Below are 21,608 nucleotides of genomic sequence, written 5' to 3'. Positions count from 1 at the left end.
TCAAGGAGAGTCGGATACAGAGCTGATGGAGAGACTACATGAAATCCTGGAGTCAGAGTGAACGGGACTTGGGGGGTATTTGCCTCTGCAAAAGAATGATTCATATTTTGTGCAGAGGGGGGTAAATGAATATATGTGACCAAGAGAGTGCACTGATAGCTGGTATTTTTGTTGCCAGCTATTGGCTCCTTTGTACTGTGGGAGTCCTCTGCCAGCTGCCTGTGTGAGCTGTAGGATGTAGGCTACATCTTCGCAGAAGCTTTAAGAGCCGTTGGATGTCTGCCTCACCTCCCTTGTTATTTCCCTTTGGCCATGACCGTGGCATGTCCCAAGGGAGGCTACTCCTCCAGCTTTGGTCCTAGAATGAAGATACACGAAGCTGACCCAGCAATGGCATCGAACGTGAGCGAGAGATAAACCAGAGATTTGGGGGTCGTTTCCGCAACAATCTATAGGGAAAATTGATGGATAGATTCTGTAATTATCCAACTCTTTGCATAGCTGATTATTCACATAAGGAGAGAACAGCCTGTGAAGCATCAGGTCAATACGGTCAAAGCTTTACATCAATTCAAGTTTTTAAAACATCTGAAAGATGAAAGTTTGGCAGCATGTAAACAAAACATTTGGATTACAGACTGAAATTTGGGCTGAGTTGATGATGTTGTCTTGCCCCTCCTTAAGATTGTTTGACTGTAATCATCATGTTAGGAGAATTCTTAATGGTTTCGAATTTAGGAGTATGTGAGTGATTAGAACTTGCTTGCACTCTGCCTAACTCTCATGTATGTTGCATGTGATTTTCTCAGAGAGTAATCAACACTGACTTCTTCAAAGGTGAAGCAAACTTCAGAAGGGTTGTTAACTGAACATCTGCACCCTGGGAGTGGGCTGTCCAACCAAACCCAATTCAAATGCTATTTGATTTCTTTCCTGTTTAGTACAAGGTAGTTTTAGAAAGGAAAGATTGGTGTTCTTTTTTCTACTCCTCTTTTTTTCCCCAAATAAAAGTATGAAGACTTCAACAAGCTCCTCTTTTTTTTTTTTTTTTAAATCAGCGTTAAAACTAACATATTCAAAGTCATTTGTATAAATTGCGGGGAAGGTTGCTGCCCTCGTGTGATCAGTGGGCTCTGAACAGAAGTTTGATAAAGTCTCTCAGTGCGCCTGTGACAGCATCAATAACCTTGGCCTTTGGGAAGGAAGGCTGGATGAGGACGGATTGGTGGTGGCTCCGGCCAGTCGGGCTCCCCCACTGCCAGTCGCGGAGGCTGATGTGTCTGCCCTCGGCAACACCGCCCCCGTGCAATTAACAGACGCCACAACGAGAACAACTGTTCCTCGCCTCATTCAACACCATCATTCTGACCTTGCTGCTAACTCTTAATCACTTCAGTAACGCCACAAGCTGCCGTCTGGACTTTTTTTGGAGACATGCTGGAATGACAACATTTTCCAAATAATTATTCAAGATGTGATAAAATCCATAGTTTCGTTTTGCAAGTTTCAACATTTTTAATTGCAGGTGTTTGGAAAGTCAACATATATGAACGGAGTCCCGATAGTAAACAGGCATGTTTGAATCCCCTGAAGTCGATAGGAAAAATGTAAGTACACCGATACCTTATGGTCCCTTGAATATAGACATTGTATATTCTCTTAAGTATAAAACAGAAACCCACCATGCATTTACTGAAGTGGGTTTTGATCCGTGTATGTATATTATCAATCTATTTGTCTGTTTTATTAGGGCAATGCTGGCTGCTGTAACAAAGAAACCCAATATTTTGGTCGTTTAATATGATGGGATTTCTTTCTTGTTCATGTAACAATCTGATGAAAAATTCCTGGTCAGTAGGTAGTTTTTTTCTAGCTTGTGATTCAGAGACCTTAATACTTTCCATCTCGTGGGGCCACGAACCCTGGGAGCTCTGATAGTTCAAAGTATTGTTTCCAACCAGCAAAAGGGCAAGAAGACAGTTCAGAGGGCTCATGTGCCTCTAAGTACCCAGCTAAGAAGTGACACACATCACTTCCCTTCATATCTCAATCGGGAGAACTGGTTCATGGCCAGACCTGGGTATGAAGTTGATCTGGAAAACATTCTAAGTTGGGCAACCACCTACAAAAAAAATCTCCAAATTAAGTTGTGGAAGAAGGAGCACCATTTGGGGTTCATAGCTAGTTTTTGCTTCCATAGTCACCTTGTGAGAGAATATGTTTTTAAAGTTTCTTTCTCGTATATTTAAGAACATTGGTCTTTTTATGTCAATGTTATGTCTATTCTGTTTCAAAATTCAAGGGGCAACTTCTGCCTGCAGCATTGAATTATTAATAATCTGACTCCATCTTCCTATACACAAAATTTGTATTTTGTATTGTTGTATACAAAAGCATTGTTGTATAACACTTGCTAATTAAAATCCATCTACTATCACTGGACCCACTTGGAGAGTTTCAGGCTACACTCATGATTTGGGGTTGAAGGTAACATGAAAATCACAAACTCCTTCTTTCCGATACCATAAAAATATTAAATCTGATGACTTCAGAAACTTATTCCCCCAGAAAGAATCTAGATAATTTCCAATGATCCCATTCATTCAGAAACATTTATTGTTCTACTCCTAGATGCCAGGCATGAAGACTCATTTTGTATTTCTGGTAGTGTAAAATATTTAATTTAGTTACCTGCAACTTTCGATGTAAATTTGTTAAGAATTTTCCAAAAGGAACTAAACTGCATTAACTGATTCTGTATCCCTCCCTCCAACATACTGACCTGGTTTTCCTTTTCCTCCAAACACCCTGGGCTTGTTGGTCAACCAGGGAGCTATTCTCCTGGAAGTGCTCTACTTAATAAAGTGTAAACATTAAGCTGATTTTCCTGGTGCGGGGCAGAGACTCATAGACTCAGAGAGCACGCTCCTTACCCCCCTCCTCCCAACTCCTTGTGACTTCCACTCGCCCAAAAGATCTGGTTCTTCAGCCATTGAGGGAAGGAAAAGCCATGTTACTGAACAAAAGCCTCCTGTCATCATTCCCTGATCTTCCCATGGTGCCTGTCTCAGAGAGGGACACTTTGAGAAATGGAGTAAGACGTCCATACTAATGACTTGATAATAAGTCAAATTGATTTCCACCTTTTTTGTTGTTGTTGTTTTCAGCCAAATTGCAGAAGAACTTAATTAAGTTGTCAGCTGATAAAACATTAAAAGTAATTTTTGATGATAGATTATAGTATGATTTCTGGAGGGTAGCTCTGAAGAATTCAAAGAATTGAGTGACATCGTTACAACAGTTTTCTTCCATTTCCATCTATTTGTGTGGATGAATTCTCTAAGCATTTGGACTTATAAAACAGAAAAATAGGAACAGAATTGAGACTGAATCTTTTTTTTTTAGCCATAAGTGATTTTTTTCCTCCAGAGACATATAAACAAAAAGAAAAAATGGAAGAAAAAGAAAAAGAAAAAGGAGAAAAAATTACCCATCTCACTAAAGATCCATTTTTCCATAAAATGTTATGTTCTTTCTTATAATTATCAAAATTTGTGAGACATTTTCATTTTTGTTCCTTTATGCAATGGTAATTATTGTAATGATAACTAAATCCAGAAGTAATTATTCAAACTGTAGAGGAGGGTATTTAAAATATCACATGATATTTTAGAAAATTAAGTTTAAATACATGCCCATATTTATATTGTAGAGAAGTATAATGGAAATGCAAATTTAATGAGCAAAAGAAATGATATGAAACTTCTGTAAGAGAAGAGTTTGTTCATGTAGTTTAAAAATAGCTGATGGTGGATATTAAATCATTTTGGAATTTGGATTGCACTGGATATATTTAAAAGAGAAAATATTAAGGTTTTGCTTTTGGTTTCCAATATTTACAGGACATTTGAAACTATAGCCTTGTAATTACTTACATTTATATTAAGACATTTGGATATTAACGTAAACAAGCGTCAAAGGAAACATTCACGCGTTCATCATTCTTTCAGGAGAAACAGTTGAAGGTACCGGCCATGGTGCTGCTGTATTTCCACGTGCACATGGGACTAAAAGCACACAGTAGGGTGACATACGGATCCTCTAGCTCTCACTCAAAACTTCTGGGGCTGGAGATGCAGCTTATGTTACAAAGGTAAGATGGTACCTATTCCGTGGAATATGGAATATCCCGTGATGGGTTAACAACGGCCAAGACCCTTTGCCACTTCTCCCATTGAGAGATAGAGTCGGTTTCCCTCGTCCTCCAATCTGGGCTGGTATGTGACTGGTTTGGGCCACTAGCAGACAGTGTGAGTGGCACTGTAGACTCTGAGTCTGTTCCCTAGGAAAGCTTCAGCTTTCCTTCAATCTTCTGGAGTTCGGCCTCTCAAAATCCCACTATCATGTTGAAGGAGCCCGAAGGAGTCACATGGAGAAGGTTGTGGTGGAGACTTGATTCATCTCAGTGACAGGCCCAGCTCAGGCTTGGCTGCCAGCCATGTGAGTGAGCCATCTCAGAAGTCCCAGCCCAGGTGAGCCTCCAGATGGCCACAACTCACCAGGTGCACCAGGCGGGGCAAAAGAACCACCCAACTGAATCCATCAACGCTTTGTCTCATGGTGAGAGAGAGATCGTGAATGGTGGTTGTTGCCATCAGTTTAGGGGGCTCTCATTGCATAGCAAGAACTAACTGGTCTATGCCACCAGTGGGGTCTAGGGCAGCACCCTGTGACCAAACACATTAATATTTCTGAGGAAAAGTCTAGAAATAGTCACAATGTGGGATAATAGAGATTGTAAGTAGCCTCGCATCAGTTCATGTCAAGTGTTCGCTAACAAGTTCATTAGGTCATTTTGGTGGTGTTGTTGTTAGCCACATGAGTTATGAACAGAGTGGGTTTCGGAGAATCTTGGATTCTAGGATTGTAGATGTATTCAACTCACATTGTGAATTTAAATCTGTTAGTTTAAAACCCAGCCTAGAATGCTCTGTTCTCCAGAAAGCTGTCGCTAAAACACCTCTCACACTTTCCCTGCAACTTTGCAGCCATAACGCACACTCAGAGGCACCTTTGCTTTTCATATTTGTACCTGTTCTTGTTGCCGCGCTAGATCATGAGCTGCCTCAAGGCAAGGAAGTCTTCTTCACCTCCTCTGTCCTTCTGGTAGTCCCAAACATCAGGCTTTGCACCCAAACACACCTACCAGGTAGAACTTGTCATTCTCAACTGTCCCAATGTCTCATCTTTACCATATTGTACATATCTATATTTATCCCCTGTTTGTAGGTGAAGAAACTGAGGTTCAGAAAGGTTAAATGAGTTTCCTGAAGTCACACAGCTAACAGATAACAATGCCTGGCTTGAAACCCAGGCAGGTGAGTTTTGCAGCAATAAAAATGTGGTCTGCATTTTGGGTTTACTTTTTTAAGCTTACTGATCTATTTTTTGTCATTTCTACACCCAACATGGGTCTCGAACTCACAACCCTGAGATCAAGAGTTGCAGGCTTATGGACTGAGCCAACCAGGTGCCCACGGTCTGCACTCTGGATAACCGTGATCTGAGCTGCCTATCCCAACAGGTAGTCATTTCTCAAGTCAGAGGAAGTTATATATGAACTTGTGCTTTTCCCTACAAAATTGGCTACATTTCACAAATCTTTATAAAGCAGCAAAATACCGTGTCAGTTACTCAAGGTGATACAAAAACGATTGCGTATTCAGGAAAATCACTCAGAAGTCAAACACACAGATATAAAAATACATACTGCTCAATTAATTTTGTTGGATCATTGAATGAACAAACTGCCAGTTTGATTTCCCTGGCTCATCTCTGAAGGAGCTCACAATTCCCTCTATTAAGAAAATAAAACATGTATTTATTAAAGTGGGTGCTCTTATAAAAGCAGGACAGCCCGATGAGAGCACAAGGCAAAAGAATATAAGCTTTAATAACAATCAAAGTATACCCAAATAATGCTTATCGGATGTGTTTGACCAAAATATATTTTGTATACTTAGCTATCACGTTTCCTCTTTTCTCGGACACTCCAGACCTTCTTTCTCTCTCGATTCCAAGTCTCTTTCAATGCCAGGTTCCCTCCAAGGTTTCTCCTGCCCCTCTTCTTTCTGCTGGTTGTGTGTTTGTACCACCAACTCTTCAACCTGAACTGGTGACTGACCCTTTGTCCTCTTCTTCGAAACTTACTGGTTCAGAAATCTTCCCTCCTGGTGGGCAGTTTTCCATTTTATACCACTGCCTTCTACAGAATCCAGATTCTTTTTCTTGCAGCGCACTGCTATTACGACATAGCACGTGGACGTTTCCAAAGTCCGTCGATGTACCTACAACGAATAACTGGGCTCCTTATTTGGGGAACAAACTCTTGCAAAGACATCCTGCATTCCACTTGCTAAATCATGTAAAACAAGGTGATGCATCCGAATGATTAGTAATAATCACTCCGATGGAAACATCAGGCAGCTTGATCATTGAATTGGAGCAACATTCCCTTAGTATTTACATAGAAGTTATTAAAGGCTAGGTTTTACATTAATAAGGCTCAAATGCAGAAATAAGGTTAATGTTTGTATTTAAAAAAATTTTTTTTAATATTTATTTATTTTTGAGACAGGGAGAGATGGAGCATGAACAGGGGAGGGGCAGAGAGAGAGGGAGACACAGAATCGGAAACAGGCTCCAGGCTCTGAGCGGTCAGCACAGAGCCCGACGCGGGGCTCGAACTCACGGACCGCGAGATCATGACCTGAGCCGAAGTCGGACTGAGCCACCCTGGCGCCCCGATATTCGTATTTTCACATAGCTTCACTGTCAGTGCACGCTTCCCCACTTAAATGGTTAACACCGCGAGCATTGTCTTTAACGCACACTTAGGCTCCTGCCGAGGTCATATATTTAAATGGTATTGGTGATAAAATATGTTTTGCCTTCAAAGACTTATTTTTGAAATAAGAGAAGTTTTCAAATTTCAAAAAATATGCCCATTTGCTGCTCACTTTTATTGTACTAAAAAAAAACACCTGAAGGGTTGCTTGCTTCTAGATGGTCTCCTATTAAAGATGAGTTGTGTTGACAATAAAAATCACCCTGTGATTTGCAGCGGATCAGGATTTTCGCGGCTTGTCTGTGCCAGTGCTGTGAGCTGCTGGCGTGAGGGCTTCGCTCAGCGAGCACCCAGAAAGGTGAATAATAATTTCCACTTGGGGACGGTCACCTCCACCTCTACCCAGAGGTCGGGTCACAGCTGGGCCTCACTTTTCCCTTCTGCTTTCAGACAGCATGAGGCAGTCTCCCCGGTAAAGTTGCTCAGAAAATTCAGGTCCGTTTGTAGCTTGTTATCTGAGAAAGATCATGCATTTCCTTAAGGCGGTCGGCTCCCAAAGGCTAAAGGGACCATAACCAGTTAACGGAAGTAATTAACCAGCCCTGGGCCCCCTCTGGCGCTGTTTGGGGATGTGGGCTGGGCCTCAGGGACCATGCTGAGCACACAAGGAGCGCATCAGGTCTCACAGGATGTCACCCGCTGCATTAGATGGCCCGTCATTCTGTGGTTGCTCTCTACTCGAGCTCAGCAAGGGTCATAAATTAATTGTACCAAGGTGCCGGGGGACAAAGGACAAGATCGCTTCACAGGCTGGAGATTGCACCTTGATGAAGTAGCTGACTGTGCTCACACTTCTTGGACAGCTAGTTTATTAGGAGTATGTCTTCGTCCTCAAAGGCCGTTTGCTTTCTGCAGAGAGGGCTGAAAAGTCCTCTTACCCAGTCCCTGAATAAATGACCACGGGGAGGCTTGGGTGAACGTCACAAGGAGTCCAGGCGCTGTTTGTCATGTGGATGGAGAGGAATACGGGGTGCAAAAGCCTAGAGAGATGATTTCCTTCTTAGGCCTGGAAGTTTAGACTTTAACGGAATGAGCCAATCAATAATGACACTACCATTTTAGATGCTGCTTCCACTGAGATTAGGTCCCACTGCATGTACCGGGAGACCAAACTGGCAGTGGTTTACATGAGATAGAAATGTTACTCGTCTCACCTATGAAAGCAGTCAGAGACGGGCAGTAAGGGCACACCTGGGACTGTTCTCCCAAATCTCTAAGACCCAGGATTTGTCTGGCCCACATCTCTGCTCTCCGTGGAGCACGTCCCATAACCTCAGCATCCTGCTGAATGCCAGAGCTCCAGCCATCACAGTCACAGTCCAGGGAGGAAGATCACCTTCCTCCATTTAGAGATACTTCCCGGAAATTGCACAAACATTCGACTTACATTTCCTTGGCCAAAATGCACGGCCACGTTTAGTGTTGACGGACTTGGCCAAATAGCCACTTGGCTTGGTGGCAAAGTGACGAAAACGTTGGGGTTCTTGTTACTAGAGACATGGGGAAGTGGACGTTGAGAGGCATCTAGGAATTTCCTGCTGCATATCATTCTATCGCCTTTCCGTGTAAACCACTTTTACTAGGACCTGCTTTTGGAGAACACTGTTCTTTTTCAAAGCAATCATATTATATAACCTTAGAAACAAAATAAATGAAGAACATTTGCCTATTCATTATGATGATATATAGAGTCACATCTTGGCTAGAAATTCTTTGAAATCCTATAAAATGCACTAATTATATATTGAATCATCAAGCTTATAAAAGAAGCTTGACTCCTATAAAGATAACCATGGAATGAAAATAAGATTCTCACTAAGCTATGTGGAGGTACTTTCCATTATTGAAATTTATTTTGTTAAAAGAAACAGCAAAAAAATCTAGGAGAGAAAATTATATTTACCCATCTGGAAGTTCTAAAACTCAGGCCGCTAAAGCCTTTTGTGGTAGCATTAAGAATCATGTCATGGAAGAAAATTTAACTTTATTTATTTGAAGGGGGGGTTACCTTTATTTCTCCAGTGCCCCCCACACCCCATTTACACACAAAATAAAAGTTTATATTTTGAATCCTAAATCTTTTTGCTAGGACAATTCCAACTACAGGACTCCATTTCCCTGGGTCATGCTGGTTCCATTTGTTTTTAAAGGGAAGTGTGTATTTTAGCCCCGGGAAGACAGGGATGATGGATAGTCTCAGACTAGAGGTCAGAAGACTGGTTTCTATTCTCAGCTTCCAGCATTGATTTGTGTGGCCACAGGCTACTTACTTAAAGTCTTTGGTTTTGTATCCATTTTCTACAAAGCTGGGCTACCTCCTTTTGATATGTACTCTTCACAGATGGTGAGTATTGGGGAATTCACTACGAAAGCCCTTGAGATCTTCGCATTCTGAATGCTGTCCATCCCAACGTTTCTTCTGTCGGTAATTCCTGTACATCACACAATCAGGTGCATCTGGAATGTTCTTTGTTGGCATGCCTTCCTCGGCCCGGACATCTGAAGTACAGTCTCTGCAGCTTCAGGACTTCAAGGAATTGTTTGGATACAGGTCCACTCAAATTTTAAGAAACCTGTTTTCACGCGTGGGCCGCCAAAGCCTGGGGAGGCAGAGTTCTATGGACACTTTCCGTGGAGTTAGACAAGACCGAGAGAGTTCGACCCGAGCTCTGGGAAGTTCAATTCCAAATCTCAAACCTGGGTGGAGATGTGGAGGAGACTTTCCCCTGCTGGCACAGAGCAAGTATGAGCTCTTTCTTCTCATGTGGAACGGATCTCCTGCCCAGTTAAGCGTATGGTGGGATTGTCAATGGCCCTGTTGTCATAAAGATTGAAGATAAGACTAGTCATGTCAAAATAAACCAGCCTGCTAAGAACATTTCGGTTCTCCTGAAATGTTAAGACTTTCTATATTTCCTTGATTGGAAAACCAATCCTTTAAAATATTTTAAAAGTTCTGTAAAAAATGGGAACGTATGGAAGGCCGGCATGATAACTAACCTGCAGAGAACCTACAGTTGCTTGTGAAACAGACCATCGACTGTGCACAGGGTTCCTGGGAGTCTAAGTCCTGAGAACTATCATATTTGAGACCAGAATCAACGTCACTGTACATCGACTTGAGAGCCAGACAGACCTAGAGTAAGTCTTACCCTCACCTTTTACCATTTGTGTGATTGTCAGCAAAAGGAAAGAAAGAAAGAAAAAGGGGAAAAAAAAATCTCTGTGAGCCTGTTTCCTCATCTGTAAAATGGAAATAATGTCCGTCTTCCAGGGTTGTGAGGGTTAAGGACTTAATGGGCAAGAATGCAGCAAGGCTTGAACATAACAAATCCTCGAAATGGGTATTTTCTTCGGGTTCAGAAGTTGTCTCAGCAGAAGCAGGAGGCGCCTTCTAAGCAGGTGGCACGACTTTACGCTCTTACCCGAACAACTTCGACTCCCTCCTTCCAGTTTCTGTAAAACACACATGTAGTCAAATAAAAGCCCCAGGTCTATCATCAGCGCAAACCTCATCAAGCCCAGACTGAGCCCAGACTTTGTCTCTTTCTTTGTTTTTTCTTTCTGGGTATTTGGAGTAACATCCTTATCTCATGGACGTTTAAAGAAAATGTTAAGGCAACCGTGGCTGGTGCTGAGGACACAGGACTCTGTAAAAGAGGGAGAAGAAACTACAGATGGGCCTGTGGCTTAGTTCTGCCACCTTGAGAAACCCGGGTAAAGGATCCCTGCAGTCTCGGAGCTTCAGGACTGCACGCGGGACTCAGAAGGGCCCCTGGACTTTGTGCCCTCCGAGCACCCTGCAGCTTTGTCCTAGTTCACTCACAAATGTCAATGTCAGCTCTAAGGAAGCCGGAGGCTGAGCTGTCCGGCTGACAACCGGAGCCCCTGAGTTGCTTCCTTTCCCCTCCTTGACATGCTGGCGGAGCCCAAGGATTTAAGAGTTAACGAACGTGCTTCGGAAAGCTACATCATCCCGTAGAAAAGCCCCTTGACATCCGCTCCAAGAACAGGAGTGGATTTCCCTGTGTTGTTCCTCCCAGATCCAGAAACCATGTTTTCCACGTTCTTCAGCTACGCATCATACTCTTCTTCTAAACGTGGAAATAGTTTCTCTGGGGAAAATACACAGATTCGTGGCAATTGTATAATCAAGCAGCTGGAAAGAGGGCACACGCCTCTGCCGGTCTTCTACCCACTTCCATTCTCTGCCTTCGCACAGCTCAGCTCAGAACAAGGCACATATGTCAGAGGCTGCGGAAGGAGCCGGAGCCTCCTTGTGCCAAAATTCCTTTTAGAATATTGGCAAAGATCTCAAATGTCAGTGGGTAGGAGAGCGACAGGGAGAGTTTTGTGTGTGCGTGTGTGTGAGAGAGGAATATGCCTGTTAGAGGAAGAACCGGTCCTCGGGCTCCTTTCGAGGCTGTTTCCGGGGTGGGGAATAACCCTCAACCCCCAAGGTGGCTCGCTGGCCCTCCCCATGTGAACGCGGCCTGTTGAGAATTCCCTCTGGGGTCAGCCGACCTTGAGTCCACTTCTAGAAGCTTTTGCGACTCCCGTGCTCCTCAAATAGCTGCCTCTCTACATGGTCTCAATTTCCCCTGCAAACTGGCTCCCCAGATGTCTTTCTCTTCACCTCCACGTGACAGATGCCTGTTTAATCACCAGCACATTTTCTGAATGTGTGCTGAACTCGTGCCCTTAGGCCACTAGCCCCTGTGGAATGCGTGTCCATGAGAAAATTGCCATTATCATTATTCTTTCCTGGCTGGAGGTGGGTGGGGGATAAAATAAGGCTCCCCTAGTCTGTAAGGAGCCTCGTGGATTGTCCTTCCTCCTGAGAAAGGTACAGGGATCAGAGAAGAACAGGAGGCAACGGAACATCTAGAGAAGGCATTTAAGAATGAAAGAGCTGTGGGGGCGCCTGGGTGGCTCTGTCGGTAAAGCGTCCGACTCTTGATTTCAGCTCAGGTCATGATCTCACGGTTAGTGGGGTCGAGCCCCACGCCAGGCTCTGGGCTGACAGCTCAGAGCCTGCCTGGGAGTCTCTCTCTCTCCCTCTCTCTCTCCACCCCTCCCCCGCTTGTGCTCTCTCTCTAAGTAAATAAATAAACATTTAAAAAAAGAATTCGAGAATTGCAATTTAATACAATAGTACAGTGGAGAAAAGTGCCCTGGAGGGAGACAGATGATGCCTCTCTGAGGCTTACCCCCTGGGCAGCTGTGACTGAGTCAGGGAACTGTCCAGACCTCGGTTCCCTAACATGGAACAAGGGGAACATAAAGTTCAGCGTGCAGATCTGTTGAAAGAATCACTAACTTAGTGCCTGGCACATAGTGGCCTAAATGGTGGCTGTCAATATCATTGCTGGAGGGTGCATTCGGTGCAATTTTCTTTTAACATTAGCACTAAAAGTGGACAAAATTGAGGCAAACAAGTAAAATAATAATTATATACATCATCAGGGGATGTGTAATCTTTTGAAAGCATTTGAACGTATTTGCTAAGAGCTCCCAAAATAGGATCCATGCCATTTGAACCATGGCATCTTTTCCTATGAATTTGTGTTAAGAAAATAATTTTAAAATGCGGTATGTTTCAGGGTGCCTGGGTGACTCAGTCGGTTGAGTGTCCGACTCTTGGTTTCAGCTCGGATCATGATCTCACGGTCCATGGGATCGAGTCCGCTGACAGCTTGGGATTCTCTCTCTCTCCCATTCCCTCTCTGCTCCTCCTCTGCTCTCTCTCTGTCTCTCTCTGTCTCTCAAAATATATAAATAGACTTAAAAAATGCAGTATGTATCATGACTTTAATTTATGACGGTTAACCCGGTGCATGGTTAGATGAATAAATCAGTGCATCAGAATATAGTCTAGACACGAGACCCACACTTCTGCAGTCACCTGGTATGTGCCCAAAAGTGACACTGCTATGCAGGAGAAAAAGATAACCTTTTTGATTGCTGGCACTGGGCCAACTGGATATCCATAGGGAAAAAATGATTCTCTAGCCTGATGTCACTCACACTACACACAAAAATCAATTACAGATGGAGTACAAGATAACAAATGCAAATAATAAAATAATAAATCTTTCCAAAGATACTACAGGAAAACGTATTCATGACTGTGGAGAAGACTTAGATTTTTAATACATATGATATGCTAATCATAAAGAAAAAATGATAAATCGGCACATTAAAATGAAGAGCTTTGTATATCAAGACACCATTAACAGATTGCAAGGGAAACCCACCTATGGAATGACAGAACATTTACAGAACATACATCAAAAAAAAAAAAAGACTTGTATCCACAATACGTAAAGAACTTCTCCAAATCATCAAGAAAGCAGACAGGCAACCCAAAGGGCGAATGGGCAAGAGACCTGAACAGGCACTTTACAAGGTTACTCCCAATGGCAAGTAAACATATGACAAGACGCACAAGAGACAACAGGGAAAGGTGCGTGAAAATCACAATAAGGTATCACCCAAATCGTGATTCGTGATCTCAAACCTCAAATTCACGAGGACAAAAATCCCAAGGGTTGGAAAGGATATGGAACAAGTGAGGGCCTTGTAAATACCGCTGGTGGGAGCGTAACTACTTTGGAGAGTGGCTGGACGTACCGTATACCCTGTGATCCAGCAACCCCACGGCAAGGCTGCGCACCCCGTAGGATTGAACTTGTACGTTCATCGGTAGACATGTACAAAAGTGTCCATAGCAGCTGTGTTTGCAACTGCCCCGAGTGGAAACTACCCAACTGTGCGTCATTCTCCAGAGGAACGGATACATAAATTGCAGTATATGTGCGGGCAGTGCTGGGAGGCTATGTGATGAACCACTACGCCCACATGAACGTCCCAGACACAACATGGAGGAAAAGAAGCAGACACAGCAGGTAGAGGTAATCTGCTTTAAAGGTCAGGCAGGTGGGGCGCCTGGGTGACTCAGTCAGCTAAGTGTCTTGACTCTTGATCTCGGCTCAGGTCACGATCTCACAGTTTGTGAGTCTGAGCCCCTCGTTGGGCTCTGCACTGACAGTGAGGAGCCTGCTTGGGATTCTCTCTCTCCCCCTCTCTTTCGGCCCCTCCCTTGCTCATGCTGTCTCTCAAAAATAAATAAATGCACTTAAAAGAAAAGAAATTCAGGAAAGTAACTACTCTTGAGTAAAGAAAAGAGACCTGAGAGACCCTCTCTGTGCTGGTAATACTGTGTTTCTTCTGAGTATTGCTTACATGGTGTGTTCACTTTGGGAAAGTTCACTGATCTCTATCCTCATGATTTGAGGGCATTTCTGGGTGTGTGTTGTGCCTCAATGAAAAGTTTAGCCCCCCAACTGCAGTATGTGTGAAAACATATGTGCACATATCCGCACCCAATTTCATTAATACCAGACTTGGGAAATAGCCCTCATGTCCTGTGATGGTTAATGTTATATGTCAATTTGGCTGGTTACGGGGCACCCAGATATTATTATTTTTTAATATTTATTTATTTTGAGGGGGGGGTAGGGAGGGAGGTAGAGAGATAGCGGGGCGGGGCAGGGGGCGGGGGGAAGAAAGAGAGAAAGAGTCCCAAGCAAGCTCTACACTCAGCACAGAGCCAGACACGGGGTTCCATCCCATGAACTGTGAGATCATGACCTGAGCCGAAATCAAGAGTCAGATACCCAACAAACTGAGCCACCCAAGCACCCCTGGTTCAACATTATTTCTGGGTGTGTCTATGAGGGTGTTTCTGCCTTAGATTAGCATTTGATTTGGTAAATGAGTGGACATCATCCAATCCATTGAGGGGCTGAGCAGAATAACAAGGCAAATGAAGAGAGAATTCTCTCTCTCCGCCTGATGTTTGGAGCTGGGACACAATCTTCTCCTGCCCTCAGACGGGGACTTCCATCATTAGCACCCTAGAAGGTTCTCTGGCCCTCAGACTCAGACTGGAGCCACACCACCAGCTTTCCCAAGTCACCAGCTTGCAGACCGCAGGACCGCTGAGCCTCCATAATCACATGAGCAAATTCCGTACAAAAAAATCTCCGTCTGTATCCATATTGTCTTTATCAACTATTGGCTCTGTTTCTCTGGAGATTCCTGACTACTACATGCCCGCATTAAATTTTCATGAGATCTAGAATAGCAATCCTGCCCTAAAATTTCTCACAGCCATTCTAGCTGCTACCCCACGTAAGACTTCGTTTTGGACGCCCTCTGCTCTACCCTGTTTTCCATTTGCAACTTGTCTATTGTCTCATCAAACAAGAAATCGACTAAACCCTATCTGCACTGCTGCTCTGTGGTAGATTGCCATCTGAACTGATGTCAGATGTCTCAGTCCCTCGCTCAGTTGAATCACAAACAGGTGTTGCTACCAGGAAAGCTGGGTGGCTCAGTCGGTTAAGCATCTGACTCCTGATTTTAGCTCTGGTCATGCGCTCACGGTTCGTGAGTTCAAGTCCCTTGTCAGGCTCTGCACTGACAACACAGAGCCTGCCTGCTTGGGATTTTGTCTCCCTCTCTCTCTCTCTCTGCCCTTCCCTTGTACTCTCTCCCTCTCTCAAAAATAGATAAAGAAACATTAAAAAATGCAAATAGTTATTGATACCAAGGTAACTTGAAGTTGCTGATGGTCATTATTCTTCCATGGGAATCCAAAGAGACCAACACAGCTCATCAATATTTCCAGTTGTGACTGGTGAGGCAGAAGACAGGATGGATTGGGCAATGTTGTAGAAACAGCCTAAAAACTCTCAGTGGCTAACGAAGGTTATTCCTTGTCCATACTGCCCATTGTAGGCTCTGCTCGTTTGAATTCCTCAGGGATTCCATGCGTTCCCTGCTTCCGTCATCACAGATGAGGAAAAAAGGGACCAGATGCTGGCTTTTAAAGCTTCCATCCAGAACACTTACATTTCATTGGCAAAGGCGAGTCACGCGGGTCTCCTCAAGGACGTTCTGTCCTTCACAGGAGGGGCGCTGAATAAGCATGGTGCAAACTGTGACAAGGGGGCAGATGGAGGGAATAGGGGAATGTAAGAGACTGACAACAATCACATCTATTTTTCATCAGGGATAGTTTGAGAGGGGAGTGCCTAAGTAACGAGGGAGAGGACACACACCCAGTCAGCCAGGTCAGCGGAGTCAACCCTGGTCCTCAACGGGTGACTGTCCTCACCCTGGATAATAGCCCAGCCAGATAACTGTACTTGAATGAACTCTGCAAGTTCCAAGGGGCTTCTGGGGTGATCGACCATTACTTAGTTCCATTTTCTTCTGTTTGTCCAATGGAGTTCCTCAAAGAACACCTGGAGAAGAAATGACCTAATCAAAATGGTGGGAAATGATCTCTTGGTGGAGATGTGAGGGGTTTTGTGTATATCTTAGCTCAAAGATAAGAACAGTCAACGGCCATTAAGTAGGCGACTTGGTAATCTGTAAATAGTTTTCCTCGTTCTTCCGGGAGACAGAAAGAAATTATTTCTTTAATGGCAGAGCCACCTTAGGTCAAACCTTAGAAAAGGCTGACTTTGCATTTCGTTGTGTAAGGAGGTTGTGAGGTGTTAAGGTCCCGATAAATGTAGTATCCTTGAGTCAACTGCGGGTTTCTCCCCACCCCACCGCCAGCCAAGTTGGGGAACAGGTAGCGAGGCTTTGCTCATTAGGTCACAGTCAACCTCTTCCTTACACGGGGACTCCCCCGAGCATCTGCACGGCCTCTGCAGACCCATAAAGTTTAAAAGAAAACAAAAGAAAAATGAATGTTATCCTGCAGATGGTGTCTCAATATAAGCTGTTAATTTTATCGGGTGAATTATTTTACCATAAATGTAAGTGTTTGCATTTTCTAGAAACCCTGATTTTGCCTGGGGATCTGATAGAGCTGCTGCTCAGCTCACCCCGCTCAGCTTGCGAAGGGTGAGAAATGACTGGAAATAGCTTTGCGTCTCCTCAAACGGGGCCCTTTCAGACTGTGAGGCCGAGCCTCTAATGAAAGGGGAGGTGCGGGGCCCAAACTCCAGGTGCAGAATCGTTTCTGATAAGATTAAAAGGATGTTTTCTCTACCAGGTACCATGCACCCTGAATGTACTGTTTCCTAAACAAAGCGATTACGTGCCAAACGGTGCGATTTATCTCGTGGGAGCCCGGATACTTGCTTCATAGTTCCTGTTGTAATGATCAGCTCTGGATTTTTCTCGGTAGTCTTTGCCTCTTTGTTTTCATCCCCATTTCAATATTCTTGCATCAGAAGGACTCAGAGGCTATGGCCCTGCTCAGGAATTAGCTTCCATTGTGAGTTCGTTGTCATTTTTTTTTTTTTTAAATCAAATCATACTACAATACAGACCTGTTAGCAAACTGTTTCAAGTTCAGTGAAATTTTTGTTTCATTCCTCCCATTGATTTAAAACCAAGATATTATTATATTGGTGCCTAATTATTGCTACAACAGTTTTCAGAATAAAATTGACCAAGTAAAATTTTTTACGGTACTAAAATAAAGGTAATACAGAATTGACCCTTTTGACCCTTTTTAAATACACAGTTCAGTGGCATAAAAGAAATTCACCATGGTGTGCCAACTGTCACCTCTGTTTAGTTCCAGAATTTTACTAACTAAAATTGGACGTGTCTAACGGTTCAAAGAAATCTCATTTCCCAGGGAAAATGAATGTCTGAGGCCAAATCTTATCAAACGGTGTTCTGTCGTTGTTGTTGTTGTTGTTGTTGTTGTTGTTTGTTTTATGAGAATAACTTCTGGAGCATGAGGATAGGAAATCGGAGGGATTTTTGCTTTGGAAATCCCACGCACCACCCAAGTTCTACCACGTGCTCCGCTGAGGTGGTCTCTGGGATGACACCATCCCATTCGCCATGGAACTGCTACCTTGGCCTGGGGGGGACAGCCCAGAGCACTCTGTCCCACGCACAGAGAGCTAAAGAAACGACCTGCGTTAATGGACTGTTCTGTGGCTCCCTTTCCGGCTGCACCGCTGGCCACCCCATTCGTCACGAGGACGTGGAGTCATGGGGTGGCATCTCCCACAGCATGGAGAAGCTTGAGATTTTTGATAAGAGCAGTTGCGAGAGTAAGAACTGAGTTTCACTCCTTTATTTAACCTGAAGGTTGTCCTAATTCCCCGCCAAAGAGTGCCACGAATTCTGCCTTCTGACACTCAACTGGGCTAAGACATCTGGATTTGCTTTCAGAGGGAAAAGGAGCAAGACAATGAAACAAGCATCTTCCCAAATGTAACCTTTAGGTTCCTGAAATGATTTGGTCCTATTCCCCATCCCCCACTCCCTGCAAACCCCTAATCAGATCACAGACCCACCTGGCTGCTTTCGAATATAAATGAAAACTTTTCATCTATACCAAAAAGTTAGACTTCTCTAATGTTCCAAACTACAACTTTAAACCCTCAATCAATCTTCTTAATGGACGTGAAAGCCAAAGAAACCTATGGTTAAATAATCTTTTTTTTTTTTTTAGTTTTTTTTTTAAGTTTATTTATTTGAGAGAGAGAGAGAGTGGGCGAGGGGCAGAGAGAGAAGGAGAAAGAGAAGCCCAAGCAGACTCTGCTCTGTTAGCACAGAGCCTGACTCAGGGCTCGAGCTCATGAACCTTGAGATCATGACCTGAACCCAAATCAAAAGCCAGACTCTTAACTGACTGAGCCACCCAGGCACCCCTCTGGAGTTTATATTTTTAAAAAGTATTATTGGGGCACACCTGGTTAGGAGTCCTGCTTTTGATTTCGGCTCAGGTCATGATCTCAAGTTTCGTGAGACTGACTCCTGCATTGGGCTCTGCACTGACAGAGTTGAGTCTGCTTGTGATTCTCTCTCTCCCTCTCTTTGCCCCTCACCCCCCGTACTCTCTGTTTCTCTTTCTCAAAAATAAATAAATAAACATATATATATATATATATATATATAAAAAAAAAATATATATATATATATACCAAAAAACATATATATATATATATATGTGTATATAAACTCCAGAATTTTCTGGTAAAATGAACCCGTGTTTCCCCGTGATCAAAGCAGCATCTCCAGCCTCTCACTGCACAAGACCGTGAGCCTCACTGATTTCCCCCAGCACCTTGAGAACCACTGGGCAAAGAATAGTCTTCCCACGAATATCTGCAGGGTGAATAACTCTCTATGAAAGTCAGTGTGGCAGGGGCACCTGGGTGGCTTAGTCGGTGGAGCGTCCGACTTCGGCTCGGGTCATGATCTCACAGCTCGTGAGTTCGAGCCCCGCGTCGGGCTTTGTACTGACAGCTCAGAGCCTGGAGCCCCCTTTGGATTCTGTGTCTCCTTCTCTCTGCCCCTAACCCACTCGCATTCTGTCTCTGTCTCTCTCAAAAATAAACATTAAAAAAAAAAATTAAAAAAAAAAAAAGAAAGTCAGTGTAGCAGTTGTTAATGACAACAACATATTCCAAGGACGGTGGTCGGGAGCAGGGGCACCTCAAGTACAGCTCCCACTAGCCTCTATGTCTGGTCTTAGGCTCACTCTCCTCTACTCACGACCCTCTGCCCTCTCGCAGCGGCTGGCTTCTCTACATCGAGTCTCTTCTCCTCCCTCCCATCATTCTTCTGTACCTGTCTCCAGACAGAACGTGTCCTTCCAGAACTCATGTGTTGAAACCTCACCCCAGTACGAGGATGGTTGGAGGTGGGGTCTTCCTGGACGTGATTTAGGTCAGGAGGGGGGAGCCCTCGTGAAAGGGGTTAGGTCCTTATAAGAGAGACCTCAGAGAGCTCCCTTGTCCCATCTGCCATGCAAGGACACAGCAAGAAGACAACAATCTGTGAATCAGGAATTGGGCCTTTACCAGACACTGAATCTGCCAACACCTTGACCTTGGACTTCCAGCCTCCGGACCTGTGAGACGAAACGGTCTGTTGTTAGAGCCGCCCAGGGCATGGTGTTTTGTTACGGCAGCCTGAATGGACTGAGATGTGCTTTTTTCTGTTCTCCCTCTTTTTACCCCCTCACTCATCCCCTTTGAGCTTTCTCTTCCTCTTCCTCTCATTTTCGATTTGCCTCTTCTCCCCTGCCCACCTTCTCCCTTCTTGGCCAAGCCCATGGAACTAAGCTTTATTTTAAGGTGGTCTTCTGATTTAAGTACCAGTCTCTCAGTTCTTAATTTTTCTCACGGAGCATTGGAATCTTACGGGCATTTGCACCGCAACAAAGGACAGATTAATTTTTTTTTAGTTGTGTGTGGCAAAAAAAAGAATAAACGTTCTCTGTGATGACAGGTGGCTCTTGAGAAGGTGAGGAGTGCCTGGCAGACTCCCCCGGACGCCCCGCTGCTTCTGCACACCGGAATAGCCTGACAGTTTCTCTGTCTCACCTGAGCAGTAGCATCCAGAAAGCTGGCCAGTTCCCAAGTGATGGAAGCAAGTTACCCTACTGCCCACAGCTCCTACTTTATGAAGAAAAACAAAGGATCTGCGGGTGGTGTCTGACTTTATGTAGGGGATTAGGTAAGTGCCTTGCGAGGAATGAATCCTGTTATCCACTGCCTGCCTTTCCAACTCCAGTTTTCTGTCCAGTTATTGTTGGGGCAACACTCATTAAGTAGAGGGTATCAGTGTGTTCAGCAGAGTGCAATTCCTGAATTACTAGGTGAGGAGAAATCCCAAATTTATTTCTCAAATTAACAAAAATGAGTGTGACCTTTATTTCTGGTGTTTTCGATGGGACAGTCAATACTTACCTTTCTCCTTAATTTGAGTAACTGACAAAAGTCAGTTGACAAAAGTCAACAATGCCAGCATGGCTTTGTCATCACTGTCCTGTTGTGAGTTCATTGAAAGGAAAATTGTATAATGATGGAAAAGAATAACAGTCCGTCATTCCTACTTTCGAACCCTCGAGTCTTCAACTTCTCCAGATAAGTTAATTGAAGCAGATTCTTAGAATATGAGGAAAATCATTTTGTGCTACCACCATAGACCTCCGTGCTGTTTCTTTTTAAAATTTGTAGAAGCGGAAGTTGTTAGCTTGTTTTCTTGGTCAACAGATTAATCTGCCTCCCCCGTGGGTCTCTGCTGTTTTTCCATTCACTCAGCTCATACGTTCCTTGGCACAGTGCTTTCCCCCTTCTGGATGCTCAAGAAATATGATTTGATGATAAGCCTGCCTGTGATTTCCAGATGCCTTTGTTTCCCTCCTGTTGATTCCTCAGTCTTGCCAGGGAAGGTAAGCTACTGTGTCATTAGGCAAAGACTCTTCTTCAATAAGTGTAGGTGGGTGAGTGAAGGTTGAATACCAAGAGAACAAAGGGGAAAGGAAATAGAGTACTTTGCCACTTGTACAACCTTTACTAACAATTTTCTTTTGAAGCTGTACATTTATTACTTTCAAATAAAAAGCTTTGTTGAATAAAAATCTTCTTAAAATTACCCTTAAGTGCGCCATTTTGTTCAAGACGAACCCATTAAACGTTTTCTTTAGTATAATGAAACCCCATACGCAGCGACTGGAAACGTTTGTCCAAATGCTAAAAATTAGCCGTCAGCTTAGCGTGGACGAGCAAGCCAAAGAGTGGATGTATATTTACTAGGCTCTAAAGAGCTTATTTTTGTTTTGTTTTGATGCTAGGGAAAGGCAGGTGGCTCCAACCCAGGACAGTCCCTTTGTCTCCTCTGTATCAGCCTATTCAGCCTGGCT

The 21,608-nt window shown here is 43.8% G+C and overlaps 1 long non-coding RNA gene across 1 annotated transcript; it reads left to right on the top strand.

Moving 5' to 3' along the window:
• The first annotated feature begins 4,017 nt into the window (after positions 1–4,017).
• On the top strand, positions 4,018–21,394 carry LOC125934722 (uncharacterized). Its single transcript, XR_007461506.1, has 3 exons — positions 4,018–4,153; positions 20,192–20,419; positions 21,007–21,394. It is a non-coding gene; the product is annotated as an uncharacterized LOC125934722 (long non-coding RNA).
• Positions 21,395–21,608: the final 214 nt, after the last annotated feature.

This window comes from Panthera uncia (assembly GCF_023721935.1).
Source record: "Panthera uncia isolate 11264 chromosome A1 unlocalized genomic scaffold, Puncia_PCG_1.0 HiC_scaffold_17, whole genome shotgun sequence".
NCBI classification, from domain to species: domain Eukaryota; kingdom Metazoa; phylum Chordata; class Mammalia; order Carnivora; family Felidae; genus Panthera; species Panthera uncia.
This window is presented reverse-complemented; position numbering and strand designations above follow the sequence as displayed.